Source organism: Lycium barbarum, chromosome 2 (genome assembly GCF_019175385.1).
Source record: "Lycium barbarum isolate Lr01 chromosome 2, ASM1917538v2, whole genome shotgun sequence".
NCBI lineage: Eukaryota > Viridiplantae > Streptophyta > Magnoliopsida > Solanales > Solanaceae > Lycium > Lycium barbarum.
In genome coordinates, this window is record NC_083338.1 from 67,268,673 (window position 1) to 67,284,654 (window position 15,982).

Sequence of the window (15,982 nt, forward strand, 5' to 3'; positions counted from 1 at the left end):
TCAGAATCTACAAATGGTCAAAGTTACCAATTAGGAATTTCAAGACTTTAAGAATTTACTTATTTTTATTTTTGTCTACCGAAATTTCGGCAGCACTTCCCCTATACCTATAACACCCCTGAGGCTTAGCTCGGCTCAATATCTCAACAACAACAATCCACAATACCAAAGATATCACAACAAAATGGATCTAACGCTACTGTTCTTCTTTTCTACATAAAGCAATACTTCCATTTCAATTTCAAATTTCCAAGCAAATCTCAAAGATTTCACATTCATCATTAACAATGATCATCACAATATAATTTGGAAGCATTTCATATCCTTCCCACAAAATATTCATACGATATACAAAATATACAACTTTCCACCAAAGTCATAATTCATTCAAAACTTCTAATCTTTAACATACTTATTCATAACATGCTTCCATATCCCAAATTCATCAACCATCATCATAATTTGCACCTTAACAACTCCATTTTTATAATGTCATAAAATCATACTAAAACGACACAAACTTCTACATTCCATTTCAATGCAAACTTATATCATTTTATCTTCATTTACATTGCAAGCATCACAACAACACAACTAACATATTAAACAAAAGTGATTCATTCCCATTCCAATTCCAATACACCTCACGGCCACATACCATTTCTCCAACTTCAACCAAATTCATTCAACTTTCATTTCCAATATACATTCCAACCTACACACAACTAGAATACAACATAAAATTCAACACATCTTAACTACACAACCAAGCACTTACACGGCCACACATATACACATTCGCCTTGAATTTAATCAAATAAGGAATTTAGATCACCTGTGGGCATAAGAAATAAGTGAGGACACTTCTTTTCATTCCGTCCTCTACTTCCAAGGTCATTGCTTACCATAAGACCTTAACAGGGGGTATATATTTAGTACGCAATCTCTGCGCCTGGCGACTCAGAATAATTACAGATCGTTCTTCATCAGACAATTCCTCCGTCACTTGAATATCATTCACTAGAAATATTCTGGAGGGATCACCAACACATTTACGGAACATGGATACATGAAGTACCAGATGTATCGCTTCCAGACCAGATGGTAGATCTAGCCCGTGAGCGACATTCTCAATTCTTCGAACAATCCGATAAGGCCTAATTTATCGCGGACTGGACTTACTCTCTTTACCGAATCGCATTATGTCTTTCATAGGCGATACTTTCACAAATACTAAATTACCGACCTGGAACTCCAAGGGTCGATGTCGTTTATCAGAATATGACTTATGTCGACTCGAAGCTGCTAATTGTCTCTCTCGGGTAAGTTTCGCTTTATCAACGGCTTATTGGATCATATCTGGACTGATTAATTCTGTTTCGCCAGTATCGAACTAGCCGTTCAGCGACCTGAATTTCCTGCCATACAAAGCCTCATAGGGCCATCTGGATGCTAGAATAGTAGCTGTTATTATAAGCAAACTCGATCAATGGTGGACGATCATCCCAGCTGCCTACGAAGTCAATAATGCAGGCCCGCAGCATATCTTCTAGCGTTTGTACAGTGTACTCGGCCTGTCTGTTGCTCTGAGGTTGGAATACTGTGCTCAGACTTATCTAAGCCCCTAATCCTTCCTGGAAACAAATCTCCAGAAATTAGTCATAAACTGAGTACCTCTGCCGAAGACAATAGATATAGGAACTCCGTGCAGTCTCACCATTCCTTTAATACATATAGTCTGGCATAATTCTCAGCTGAATAAGCGGTTCTGGCGGGGAGAAAGGGACTGAATTTTGTCAGCCTATCAACCATACCACATATGGAAATCATACTTCCATGGAATGCAGGGCGAACCCATAATGAGATCCATATTAATTATTTCCCACTTCCAAATCAGAATTTCCATTCCCTGAAACAATCTGCCCAGTTTCTGATGCTCAATTTTGACTTGCTGACAGTTCGGGCACTGGGCAACGAGCCTTGCGATGTCCTGTTTCATATCATTCCATCAATATAGACATCTGAGGTCATGGTACCTTTTAGTGGATTCGGGATAAACAGAATACCGAACATTATACGCTTCGCTCATAATTGGCCGTTGCAGCCTTACGATGTCGGGCACACATAATCTGCCTCGGTATAACAATATTCATCTGGTAAAACTTCGAGCTGGGTCTTTTCCTTGTCAAAGGTCATCTCTCTGCAATACCAGAATAGTCTCCTCAAATTGACGATGTTTACTTCTTCCATAATCGATAATTCTGCAACTTATCAGACGAAAATTCCAATATCTTCAGAACCGACCAAACGGACTCCAAGACTAGCTGACTGATGAGTTTTACAAACCAATTCTTTGTTCCTGAATGTACGCCGGTCAACGCCGTCCATAGGTTCACGACTAAGTGCGTCTGCCACAACATTAGCCCTTCTAGGGTGGCACAAAATATTAACATCATAATCTTTCAATAATTCGAACCATCTTTTCTGCCGCGAATTCAGCTCTTTTTTCCCAAGACATATATATATACTGAAAGCTCTTAGAGTCTGTATAATATCAACGCGGACCCCGTGTACGTAATGCCGCCATATCTTTAAAGCATGAATCTCGCAGCTAATTCCAGATAATAAACGAATTAATTTTCCTTTGTGCGGTCTGAGCTGCCGGGGAACATAGGATATAATCGGACCATTCTCAGAGAGCTACATATTTCAGTCGATGTCGAAGGCCTAGACCAGTCCTTTATCGCTTCACCCTCTGTATGTCAGTTGTTTTCATGTATACTTACTTTGCTTACTTTCCTTCGTTTCCCTTCTTTGGGGTTATACTTACACCATATTCGTATCTTTTCCTTCTAACCTACAACTTGGTTATTTTCGTACAAAACCTTAACAGAATCATAACTACATAGTACACAATCTTATCCAATAGCTAACACTCCGATAACGTAATTAATATAGCAATTTATCTTTTACTAATTATATCCTTCCTCATTGGATGATTTATCCAAGTTATTCCTTCTTTCATACCCGTTCCTTATCCGTCGTTCTGTTCTTTTCGATATTCGAATTACCTGATATGCACATGATTCATCATTCCATACCATAGGTTTCCTTTGTTCTGCACTACTACCTTTTAGTTCGTTTTCGCAAATAATTCTCGTGCGTTACCCCGTTGACTCTTTTAGAGGTTCTACTTAATTACGTTTCTTACGGTTCACTCTTTCTGACATTTTGGATTACCTTCCACTCAATCATTCTCTTCTCTTTCCCAACATCGTCGTATTAGAATCTTCCAATCTCAACTGGTAGCAAAATGAATATTAGTTTATTCCGTAACCTCTATTCCATACCTTTCGCTTTGTCTCATAAATTTTGTTCGGTTAATGTTTTCCATATATTACAACAATGGCTATCAGGGTTCGCCAATCAATCAACACAGTAGCATTAGCTAGTGCATTTACATCAACTTCTAGTTGTGCTAACATCTGTTGTGCTTATTGTTTTGTTTTATATCTCTCAAGTGTATCTGTATTTCATTTTGGTTGAATAGTTGTCAACCCATTTCATTCATCATTGTCCTCAAACCTTCTTGATAATGCATCTGCTACAACATTCTCTACTCCTTTCTTGTAATGTATTTCATAACTCAAGCCCATGAGTTTAGAAATACCTTGTGTTGAAGGGCAGTAGTGATTCTTTGATCTCTCAGGAACTTGAGACTGAAGTGATCAATTCTAATAGTAAAATTACTGGGCTGCAAATAATGTCTCAATTTTTCTACTTCCATTAACAATGCTATTAACTATTTTCATAAGTTGAGAGGCCCAAGTGATTAGGACTCAAAGATTGACTAAGGAAAGCAATAGCCTTGTGCTGCCGCATCAAAACTGTACCCATATAGTATCTCTAGCATCTACTTCTGTCACGACCCAACCCCGTGGGCCACGACTGGCACCCTACTTGGGCACTCAGACAGACTTACATATCCAATTATCAAATCCAAACTTAACTCAAATTTCATATTAGCCATTTAAACATAATTCAAATCAAAACTTGTCTTAAGCGGTCACACGTTGTCACGACCCAGCCCCGTGGGCCGCGACTGGAACCTTATCTGGGTACCTAGACCAAACCGCATATTCATTTACCAAATCCGAGCATATTCCAAAATTCATAAAAGTCATATCAAACTGAATCTTTATCAAATATGTCTTAAGCGGTCGCACAAATCAAAATGTCATATCAAATCCAAACGGAGCGGCGGAATAGACATCGCCGGTCAGAAGTGCAAATATAAGCATAAGGGCCATTTAGGGCCATCAAAACAAACGGACCGCTTTAAGACCAGAGAACAAAATCAAACAAACATATATAGGACCCTCGCCCCACATATATGACTACAGGCCTCTACGAACTCAAAACAAAGACATATGGCGAGACAGGGCCCCGCGGTACCCAAATCGTCAAATATACAGAGCATATACATAGCAAAAGGAGTCTGTACCAAAAGTGGACTCCGGATCAGAAGAAGTACTCCAAAATAGCAGAAAGTGAAGCCTACAGTGGAGGATCACCAATGTCTGTACCTGCGGGCATGAAACGCAGCCCCCGAAGAAAGGGGGTCAGTACGAAATATGTACTGAGTATGTAAAGCACGGAGTACAGAAATATGGATCAAAACTGAAAGCAAATCAGATAACAAAGTGGAGTACAAATCGGGATGTCAAAATCCGTATCAAAATCATATACGTATACATAATGCAAACGAAATCATGCAAACACTTAGGAACGTGGTCGCCACTCCGACGCTGGCGCCACACACAGCATAACACCAGAAGGTTTCAAATCTCTGTATCTCCGAACACAAACACAAACATAGGTGAGCGTATCGCATCACGAGCCATATCACAGCATAACTCCAAACGGAACCCGGCCCTATGGCGAAGCCTCGGGAACCGTAACACAGCATACGACCGAATTATTGTAAGGCGCACGAATCATAACCGGCCCAGGAACCGGTGAACGAAGTCATAATAAGGCACGAGCGGAGTCGTGAGCAAACAAATGCAAATCATACTTCAAAATAGTCTTTCAAAACAGAGTAATCCCATAAGTCATTTCATAATACAAAATAATCGAATACTTAGTCGATACAAGGTTTCATTTCACAAAACGTTTCCAAAATAGTACGTATAGCTCAAAACGTAACTTAGCGTATCGTAATATTCAAAACACGTCCCGTAGGAGGAAGTTCCAAAATCGAAGGTATCATTTCAAACTTTATTCAAAAGGACAGCCCAATAAGACAAATAGGGCGTCTCGGGGTTAGCGGGCCCACCTCGAGTCGAATTGAGGTGGCGAACATAATTTACGAACATTTAGGGGCCAAAAGTTCATACATAATCATTTCTAAGTTACCCGACCACATTTCGATAGGTTTCGGACGATTGGTGGCATTCTAGCCAAAATAGAGCCCTTAGGCTTCAATTGAATTGAATGAATAGTAACTTTTCTGTGGATCGGGTTTCGAGGAGCAGAAATGCTCCGGAGGTTCCAATATTCACCTAGCATACTAAGACATGCCAAATGAAGACGTGGGAAGCTTTACATACTCAGTACATATTTCGTACTGACCCCCTTTCTTCGGGGGCTGCGAAGTTTCTACATAGTTGTGAAGTGCTCAAGACCCTCTTCAACGGGGTATAATTAGTTTGGCACAAGAGCCTCGTTTGCGACAAGTCTGAAATTCAAGAAAGGGTAAGAATTTTGCCCCTCTAATGTTATAGAATTGAGATGAATGTGCTAAGGATTGAGAATAGACGAAAATCCCGTAACCTTGATGTATATAGAAAGCCGTGAGTGTGTGTGTGTATTGCATGTTGGTCGTGAGCCCTAGGAAGAAGAAAGTGATGTGAATTGATCTTGTTTAGTTTGTATAATGTGTCGTTGTGACCTTTGTGTCGTAAATGATTGATTGATGAATTGGATTGGCGTTGGAAAATGATTTCGGAACGTTATCGGAAAGTGTATACCTTTGGTATAATTGTGTATATCATTGTATATATAGGGTGCTAAAGACTTTAAATGTGATTTATGGTTGATGTTAATGAATTCGGAATGAAACGACGCAAGTTAGAATGTTCGTCGTGACTTTTGGTGTTTTGAATGGAATATGGAAAATAATGAATTTCGGGAACTTTCGTATATGGTTTGGAATGTATTTGGGATGTGATTGAACAATCTTGAATGAGTAAATGAATATAATGATGTGGATATAGATTTGGAGTCTTGGAAGTTTGAATGAAAAGTTGCCAACTTGTGTACTAAAGTAGAACTTTGAAGCTAGAGTGGTTTGATTATGATTTGTGTTGTTGTTGATGTGTGGGCTGTTGTTGTTGATGTATTTTGAGCCGAGCTAAGTCTCGGGGGTGTTAGATTTATAGGGGAAATGCTGCCAAAATTTTGGTAGACAAAAATGAAGTTAATGGCATTTTTAAGCCTAAGAATCTCAATTGGTAACTTTGACCATTTGCAGATTTCAGACGAAACGGGACTTGACTTTTGGGAGAGCATACGACGTCTGTAAGGTATGTAAAGCTTCCCACGTCTTCGTTTGACATGTCTTAGTATGCTAGGTGAATATTGGAACCTCCGGAGCATTTCTGCTCCTCGAAACCCGATCCACAAAAAAGTTACTATTCATTCAATTCAATTGAAGCCTAAGGGCTCTATTTTGGCTAGAATGCCACCAATCGTCCGAAACCTATCGAAATGTGGTCGGGTAACTTAGAAATGATTATGTATGAACTTTTGGCCCCTAAATGTTCGTAAATTATGTTCGCCACCTCAATTCGACTCGAGGTGGGCCCGCTAACCCCGAGACGCCCTATTTGTCTTATTGGGCTGTCCTTTTGAATAAAGTTTGAAATGATACCTTCGATTTTGGAACTTCCTCCTACGGGACGTGTTTTGAATATTACGATACGCTAAGTTACGTTTTGAGCTATACGTACTATTTTGGAAACGTTTTGTGAAATGAAACCTTGTATCGACTAAGTATTCGATTATTTTGTATTATGAAATGACTTATGGGATTACTCTGTTTTGAAAGACTATTTTGAAGTATGATTTGCATTTGTTTGCTCACGACTCCGCTCGTGCCTTATTATGACTTCGTTCACCGGTTCCCGGGCCGGTTATGATTCGTGCGCCTTACAATAATTTGGCCGTATGCTGTGTTACGGTTCCCGAGGCTTCGCCATAGGGCCGAGTTCCGTTTGGAGTTATGCTGTGATATGGCTCGTGATGCGATACGCTCACCTATGTTTGTGTTTGTGTTCGGAGATACGGAGATTTGAAACCTTCTGGTGTTATGCTGTGTGTGGCGCCAGCGTCGGAGTGGCGACCACGTTCCTAAGCGTTTGCATGATTTCGTTTGCATTATGTATACGTATATGATTTTGATACGGATTTTGACATCCCGATTTGTACTCCACTTTGTTATCTGATTTGCTTTCAGTTTTGATCCATATTTCTGTACTCCGTGCTTTACATACTCAGTACATATTTCGTACTGACCCCCTTTCTTCGGGGGCTGCGTTTCATGCCCGCAGGTACAGACATTGGTGATCCTCCACTGTAGGCTTCACTTTCTGCTATTTTGGAGTACTCCTTCTGATCTGGAGTCCACTTTTGGTACAGACTCCTTTTGCTATATATATGCTCTGTATATTTGACGATTTGGGTACCGCGGGGCCCTGTCTCGCCATATGTCTTTGTTTTGAGTTCGTAGAGGCCTGTAGTCATATATGTGGGGCGAGGGTCCTATATATGTTTGTTTGATTTTGTTCTCTGGTCTTAAAGCGGTCCGTTTGTTTTGATGGCCCTAAATGGCCCTTATGCTTATATTTGCACTTCTGACCGGCGATGTCTATTCCGCCGCTCCGTTTGGATTTGATATGACATTTTGATTTGTGCGACCGCTTAAGACATATTTGATAAAGATTCAGTTTGATATGACTTTTATGAATTTTGGAATATGCTCGGATTTGGTAAATGAATATGCGGTTTGGTCTGGGTACCCAGATAGGGTGCCAGTCGCGGCCCACGGGGCTGGGTCGTGACACACGTATCAAAATATCATATCAGAAAGGGGGTCAGTACGAAAGATGTACTGAGTATGTAAAGGATAGAGTACAGAAATGTAAATCACAACTGAAAAACAAACCGGATACAAAAGGGGAATACTGACCAGTATATCAAAATCTGTACCAAAACATATATATATACATAATGCAGATAAAATCATGCAAAGCTCAGGAACGTGGTCACCACTCCGACGCTGGTGCCACACACAACATAACACCGGAAGGTTCAAATCTCCGTACATCCCCGAACACACATATCATCATAGCATATCGCCAGCCATATCACAGCATAACTCCAAACGGAACCCGGCCCTATGGCGATGTCTCGGGAACCGTAACACAGTATACGGCCGAATTAATCATAGGGCGCACGAATCATAACCGGCCCGGGAACCGGTGAACGAAATCATAATAAGGGCACGAGCGGAGTAGTGAGCAAACAATGCAAATTACATATCAAAATACTTTTGCAAACTTGATAACATCATATGTTGACTCATTAGTCAAAATAGTTCGAACAATTAATCAAAACGGGGTTTATTTCACAAAAGTATTTCCAAAATGGTAATTATGGTTCAAAATATAATCTAGGATGTCGTGGCAATCAAAACATTACTTTAAAATGGCCAAATTCATAAACAAAAGTCTTTTACCAACGTTATACAAAAATTGGTCTAATAGAGCGAACAAAGAAGTCTCGGGGTTAGCGGGCCCACCTCGGGTCAAGTTGAGGTGGCGGACGTGAATCATGGACATTTGGGGTCTATAGAATCATACATAGAGGTTTCGAAGCGATTCGATTACATTTACATAGATTTCGGACATTAGATCACTTTTCAACACAAATGAGAGTCTTATGGTTCAATTGAATTGAATGAATAGTACTCAATTTCTAAGTTAATCACATGGCAACAATTTTATTAAGTGGTGGGCTTGGGCCATGGTGATGGCCGGCCACCCCCACTTCTTTTGGGCCAAAATGTTTCTCATTTTGTGAGCCCAATTGGCTATAATTCTCATTTTATAATTCCCGCAGCTAATTTCTAAAATTCCACTTTTGCCCTTGGCCTCCCTCTGTGCTTCCACATCAATATTTTTCATGAACAACACATACATATATTAATTCCAATCTACATATGGCCTTATGCCTTACAAATCAAAATTATTTCGAATTTTTCCGAATATACGAAAGTACGGGATATAACAACTTCCACACAAATGGTATAGAAAAATTAGGCAAGCTAACACTGGGGCCCTGACCATGGCATTTTTTAGGTCATCAAATGCAGTAGCTTCCTTGGAAGTCCAGTTGAACCCACCTTTCTTGAGAAGTTCAATTAAAGGTTTTCTTATGATGGCAAACTTATTAATGAACCTCCTATAGTAGCCTGTCAGTCCCAAGAACCCACGTAGCTCTTTAATTGTTCAAGGATAAGGCCAACTAACCATTGCCTCTACCTTGGATGGATTAGTGCTCACACCTTAACCTGATATAATATGTCCAAGGTATTCAACTTGTGCTCTAGGAAAACTGCACTTGGATATCTTGGAAAACAGTTGGTTATCCTCCAAGACCTTAGAGATGTTACGCCCCTCGTTTTCATCGTAATAGGACTTATGGTTCCTAGTCGGGTATGGCTCTAGAATGGAGACCCGTGCTCGAGTTTGGGGATATAACGTGTCTTACCCCGTGTACAAATGTATCACTAGGTATTCCTGGTAATTTGTGGGGTTAGAAGTTGAAAGAATCGAATCGACGCAATTCGAATTTATTCTGGAGATTCTGCAGGCATCAGTCAGTGTCGACGGACCGTCACTGTGCACTGTCAGCATGTGTTCTGCAATCGGTGATCTTGTAACATCCTGTAAATCTGAGTCAGGTGTGAATGTATGAAAACCAGTATTAAGTTGATATTTTAACCATATGAATCCATTCCGGATGATTTCGGGTGATAAACAGTCGTTTTGAAGTATGACCAAAAAGTGAAGTTCTCAAGGTCTTCTATATAAATTCGTCTAAGTCTGAGACAGTACTTACTTATGTCTAGTTTTCGGATATTTACTTTAGTAATTTGAGAAATTTCAAAACATGAAAATTGTAGGTCTTTTAAATACCTTTCCAACGATAGGTTGCCCAGCTCCAACAGAGCTCTGTCCTAGGAGTTATGCTCATTTTACTGAGCATCATCTGTGCAGTGCGAAAATTAAGCGTGCGCGGTACCCTAGGCGGCGCCCCAGGCCAAATTTTCAGTAAACTCAAAATTTTGATGCCGTTGAAATTAATACACTGGGTGCGGCGCCCTGGGCGATGCCCCAGGCGAGGCACCAGGCCATTTTACGCCTGAAGCGATTTTCCCAAATTTTATAAAGGCCTAACTTCGTTATATTCTTTGTCACTTCGTTTTGGCCGACCTTTTGAGAGGAAACAACCCTAAAGTTTCCTGAAAACATATAAGGTGAGTTCTTGATCAATTCCCACCATTACTTCATCAATCTAACATCAAATTAACACTAGTTCAACTTCCAAAAACCCTAGATCCTTGAAACCCAAGAAAGAGAAGAACAAAGGGACGTTTGGAGATGTTAATATTCCTTCTATAAGGTATGATTCTTGACCTTTCTAATTTTATTGAAAGGTTTTAGACTAGCGTAGGTTATCCTATGGGATTAGAATCCTTGATTAATTCATGAAGTGTTCAAGAACACGTTCTAGTCATGAAAACCCTAGCTTTCGTTGGTAAGAAGGGTTTATGGGTGGAAATAGGTTAGATTTATAATCTCGTTTATGGGTGGAAATAGGTTAGAGTTATAATATCTCATATCTAAAACTATTGTAGAGTAATTGTTGGATTGTGGGAAGTACACTTGAGCGGGAATTAAAGTATGTCTCTTTTGAACATACTCTTTCGATCAGTTTTTATGAATTCTTTGGTTGTGATTTGTATGTCTCTTTTAAGGCTCTTCATTGAATAAAAAGGTGAACTTTTCACGAATAAAAACTCTATTTCTTGCTTTAATTATGGTTAATGTGTGTGAGGGGACAAGCTCACATTAAACCTAGTTTGTATCATTCCCTACGTACATATATAAGTTATAAACGTTTTTCCTCTATAAGAGATAATCAATAATGATGGATAAGGAATGGTATTAATGCTTTCATGTTGAATTATGACATTGAAATCTTGGTTAATGAATTGTGTAAACGTTTTCAAGACATTCGTTGAAATGGTTTATCTTTACAATATGGCATAATGAACCTTAATGGTAAATGGTGATGTGACTACCTTGAGATGAATTGTAATTCGGCTTTTATGCTATGAACTCTGTTGATGTGATTTTACCTAGCCATTCGGAGGATGAGTGGTCACCGAGGATTTCATATTCCGGTGTGTTTATGCCTAGCCATTTGGGAAGATGAGTGGTCACCAAGGATTTCATATTACGGTGCATTTATGCATAGCTACTCGGGAGGAAAGGTAGTCACTATGGATCCTAGTGTGGTAATTGCCTAGCCATTCGGGAGGAAGAGTGGCCACTACCGGTGTTACACCTCAGAAAATTTTTCGTTAATGCACAAGTGAATAGACTATTGAATGGTACGAGCATACGGTATTTCGATAAGTAAGAAACGACATTCGATGACCTTAGTTAAGATTTCAAAGATGTTTGAGATAGGGGAAGAAAGTTGGCCAAGACAAGGCAAGGCATACGATAGGTATCGGAAAGGAATTACGAGTAACGAGTTAATGAGGACTTAATTATGTCTTGGAGAATAGTGATAACATCCTTTAGATTGGTATTGAGGTGATGAACAAGTGCTAAGAAGGTTCCATAAGGATTGGAGATCAAACGAGTCGATGAAAACGGACTTCGGAACACTAGGGATTATACGGCCAAACATACTGGCCGTATAAATTATACGGTCTATATATTAGGACCGTATAATCAGCCCAGAAAGGCATACTTTTATGGACAAAACATACGGCCCGTATAAAATGTGCGGATCGTATGTTGGTCCGTATATCTGGTCGGGGACAGGTTTGGTTTATTAAATGAGGGATACAAGTTCATCTCATTTCACTTCCATATCACACCCCTTCTCTAAAAAAACATCTCTCTACATTTATTCCACAAGAATTCAAGGGTTATTAGTGATCAAATAAATAAATTAAGTGCATCAAGTGTAAGAAAACCCATTAAAGATCATTCAAGTCAAGAAATCTCATAGGAGATGAACTAGGGTTTTTTCTCAAGTAGAGTATTACCAACCAAGGCTTGTTCTACAACATCTAAGGTAAGATTTATGTTATTTCTATGTTGTTTAAGGTATTTGAGAGTTGGAATACTTGGATTGTAGAAGGGTATAGGAAAATGGGTCATGAATGTGGAATAGTGCCATTTTTGGTAATAGCTTGAATTGAGTCATGATTGTTGATGTGTTGTGATATAAATATGTTATAAATGACGTGGAGAACATGGGATAGGCAATGTATGTGAATGAACGTAGCCGTGTGTTATAGCCATGGATATGAGTGAATAGAAGCGAAGTGAGAAATATAGATAATATGGGTGAATGGAGACTATTGTTATGATATTGTGAATGTATTATTGACGTTTGGGAGTTGATATGCGCTATGGAGGAATGTCGTATAAATAAAGGAGATGCTGTCTGATTTTCTCTAGTCTTAGTTGTGTATGCTAGCTATCGATTTCTAATGATAGTATGACTTTAATGAAGGTAGAAACGCGAGCGTTGAAGGAGAACGTGCAAGTGGTGAATAGTTGAACGGAAAGGTATGTAAGGCTAACCCTTCTTTCATAAGGCATGGTTCTTTGGCCAATCATCTAAATCTTCTATAAGACTATGATGTCCTTCAAATGATTTTATATTTCGAGCTACTAAGCTCATGACTCTCGATATGTATTATGATTATACTAAGTTCCTCATATGACGAGTAGGCCTATAAAGATTGATATAGTGAATGACGATAATAGTTAGAATGATAAGGATGACGACTATAATTATAATGACGATAACGAAGACGATGATGATAATGATGTTAATAGTAGAGATGCTTATGAGCTATTATGTATATGTATCTATGTATGACTATTACGGAACCCCGAGCTTATAAGGCCGGGTAGAATATGTATATGATTATGTAACGCGTGTACACCTCTGCAGATGATACGGATAACCCTGAAGCCTTACTAGGGCCAGGTAGATGTAACCCTGAAGCCTTAGTAGGGCCAGGTATGTGTAACCTTGAGCCTTGGTTGGTTAAGTACGTATGAAACACCGATCCTTCATGGTCGGGTATTCTATGCAAATGCTATGTATATGATATGATTATGTATATGATATAGATATGAGTAAGAATACGAATACGATACGAATATGAATAAGACTATGAATAAGAATACGGCGATGAACGCAACGTAAATGGGTACGGATATGAGTACGGATACAGATATGGATGTATGTACACGAATACGCATTAGAAATGGAAAGTTCCTATGAAAGGCAAGTAAGTGCTTATCACGATGATATTACTACCTCCCATCCTATGCTATTACTTATGTTGTATATTATGCTTCTATGTTGATATTGATCATGCTTTACATACTCAGTACACTCTTCGTATTGACGTCCTTTTGTTTGTGGACGCTGCATCATGCCCACAGGTGCACAGGGGGACAGACTAGATCCATAGCTATATTCTCAGGGACTACGAAGCGGAGCTCCATTTCATTCGGAGCTATAGCTTTTGGGTACTTATTCTTTTGTGTGCATAATTATAGGCATAGCCGGGTCCTGTCCCGCCTATATGATATGTTATACTCTCCTTAGAGGCTCGTAGACATGTGTATATGGTTAGATATGTCCGGCCTTGTCGGCCTATATTTTTTACGTCATTTTGTTAGCCTTGTCGGCTTATGTGCGTTGATATGGCATAGATGCCACCGATGATATAAAGTTATTGTTATCCAATGGGACTAGCATGATGGATGAATAGAAATATATGTTTAATTACATGGCTCACCTAGATGTAAGTGTAAGTGTAAGCCAAGGGGTGCCCGGGTGGGCTAGCACCGGCTGCCCGTGGTGGCCCCCTAGTCGGGTCGTGACAAAAGTGGTATCAGAGCAGTTTTGTCCTAGGGTGTGTCTACGAACCGTGTCCAGTAGAGTCTTGGTTATGGGTGTGTTCCGCGCCACACTTATAAACAAGAAGATGCGAGCATTTTAGGAATAAATGACCTTCTTTCTTCATAAGAATCGTGCAATAGAGCTATGATATAAGAACGTCTTGTTCCTTAACCGTGTGTTGTGTATTTCAGAAATGCCTGTAAAGAGAAAGGCTACAGTATCCCAAAAGGGCAAGACGGTGGCAGAAAAGTGGGCTGAAAAGGCACCGCCACCGTTAGTAGAGGAAAGTGAGTCCCAGAGTGCGGCTCAATCTCAGTCCTCCAGTTCTGTACCTATATTAGAGGAGCGTGAGAGAGCCACAACCCTAGCTCCAGCACCTCCGACTCCTCCACCGGATGCTTCAGGCCAAGATGTAAAAGAGGCCATACATTTGCTTACTCAATTGGTTGCTGCTCAGACTCAGCGGCAAAGTACATGGCAGGGTGATAGGGCTGTTAGTGCAAGAGCCCGTGACTTCATTAACTTGAACCCTTCGAAATTCTTTGGATCAAAGCCGGATGAGGACCCTTAGGACTTTATTGATGGGATGTTGAGGACGCTTCGTTTGATACATGCTTCGGACACCGAATCGGTGGAGCTAACATCATATAGATTGGGGGACATCTCGGTCCATCGGTACACAGTTTGGATGGCTTCACGGGGGGGGGGGGGGGGGGGGGGAATGCACCTCCCCCGGTATGGCAAGAGTTTGTTGATGCTTTCTGTCACGACCCGGCTAGGGGGCCGCGACGAGTACCCGGGCACCCCCGTACATAACAAAACATCTAGGTGAACCATAAGTCAATTCGTGCTTTTTCTTTTTATCGTTAATCATATTGATCCCATTAGATGACCATCATCATTTAACATATCATAGGCATCTATGCCACATCATAAGTACAAGGCCGACGAGGCCAACAAAAGATATACAAAACATGGGCCAACATGGCCGAACATCTCTACCCACATACACATGACTACGAGCCTCTAAGGGTATGACATATCGTATGAGCGGGACAGGACCCCACTATGCCCATAATTATATACACAAAGGAATGAGTACCCAAAAGATATGGCTCCGAAGGAAATGGAGCTCCCTATGTAATCTCCAAATAGGCAGCTATGGATCAAGTCTATCTCCCTGTGCACCTGCAGGCATGACGCAGCGTCCACAAACAAAAGAACGTCAGTACGAAGAATGTACTGAGTATGTAAAGCATGATCAACATCAATATAGAAGCATAATAGATATCATATGAAATAGCATAGGAGGGGAGACAATAATATCATCATCATGTCGCTTACTTGCATACATCGTCGTTCGTATCCCATAATAATAGCCATACCACTTTGTGTTCATATTCGTATACATGCCCTTACTAAGTCTTATCACACTCATATTCATATTATATACATGGTCATATCATATACATAGCATTTACATAGCATACCAAACCTCGTAGGATCGGTGTGTCATACATACTTGGCCAACCAAGGCTCAAGATCATACATACCTGGCCCTACCAAAGGCGTCAGGGTTATCCGTACCATCTGCAGAGGTGTGCGCGCGTTTCGTAATCATATACATACTTTATACATAGTCATATACATATAGTCTTACCCGGCATCATAAGCTCGGGGTCTTATC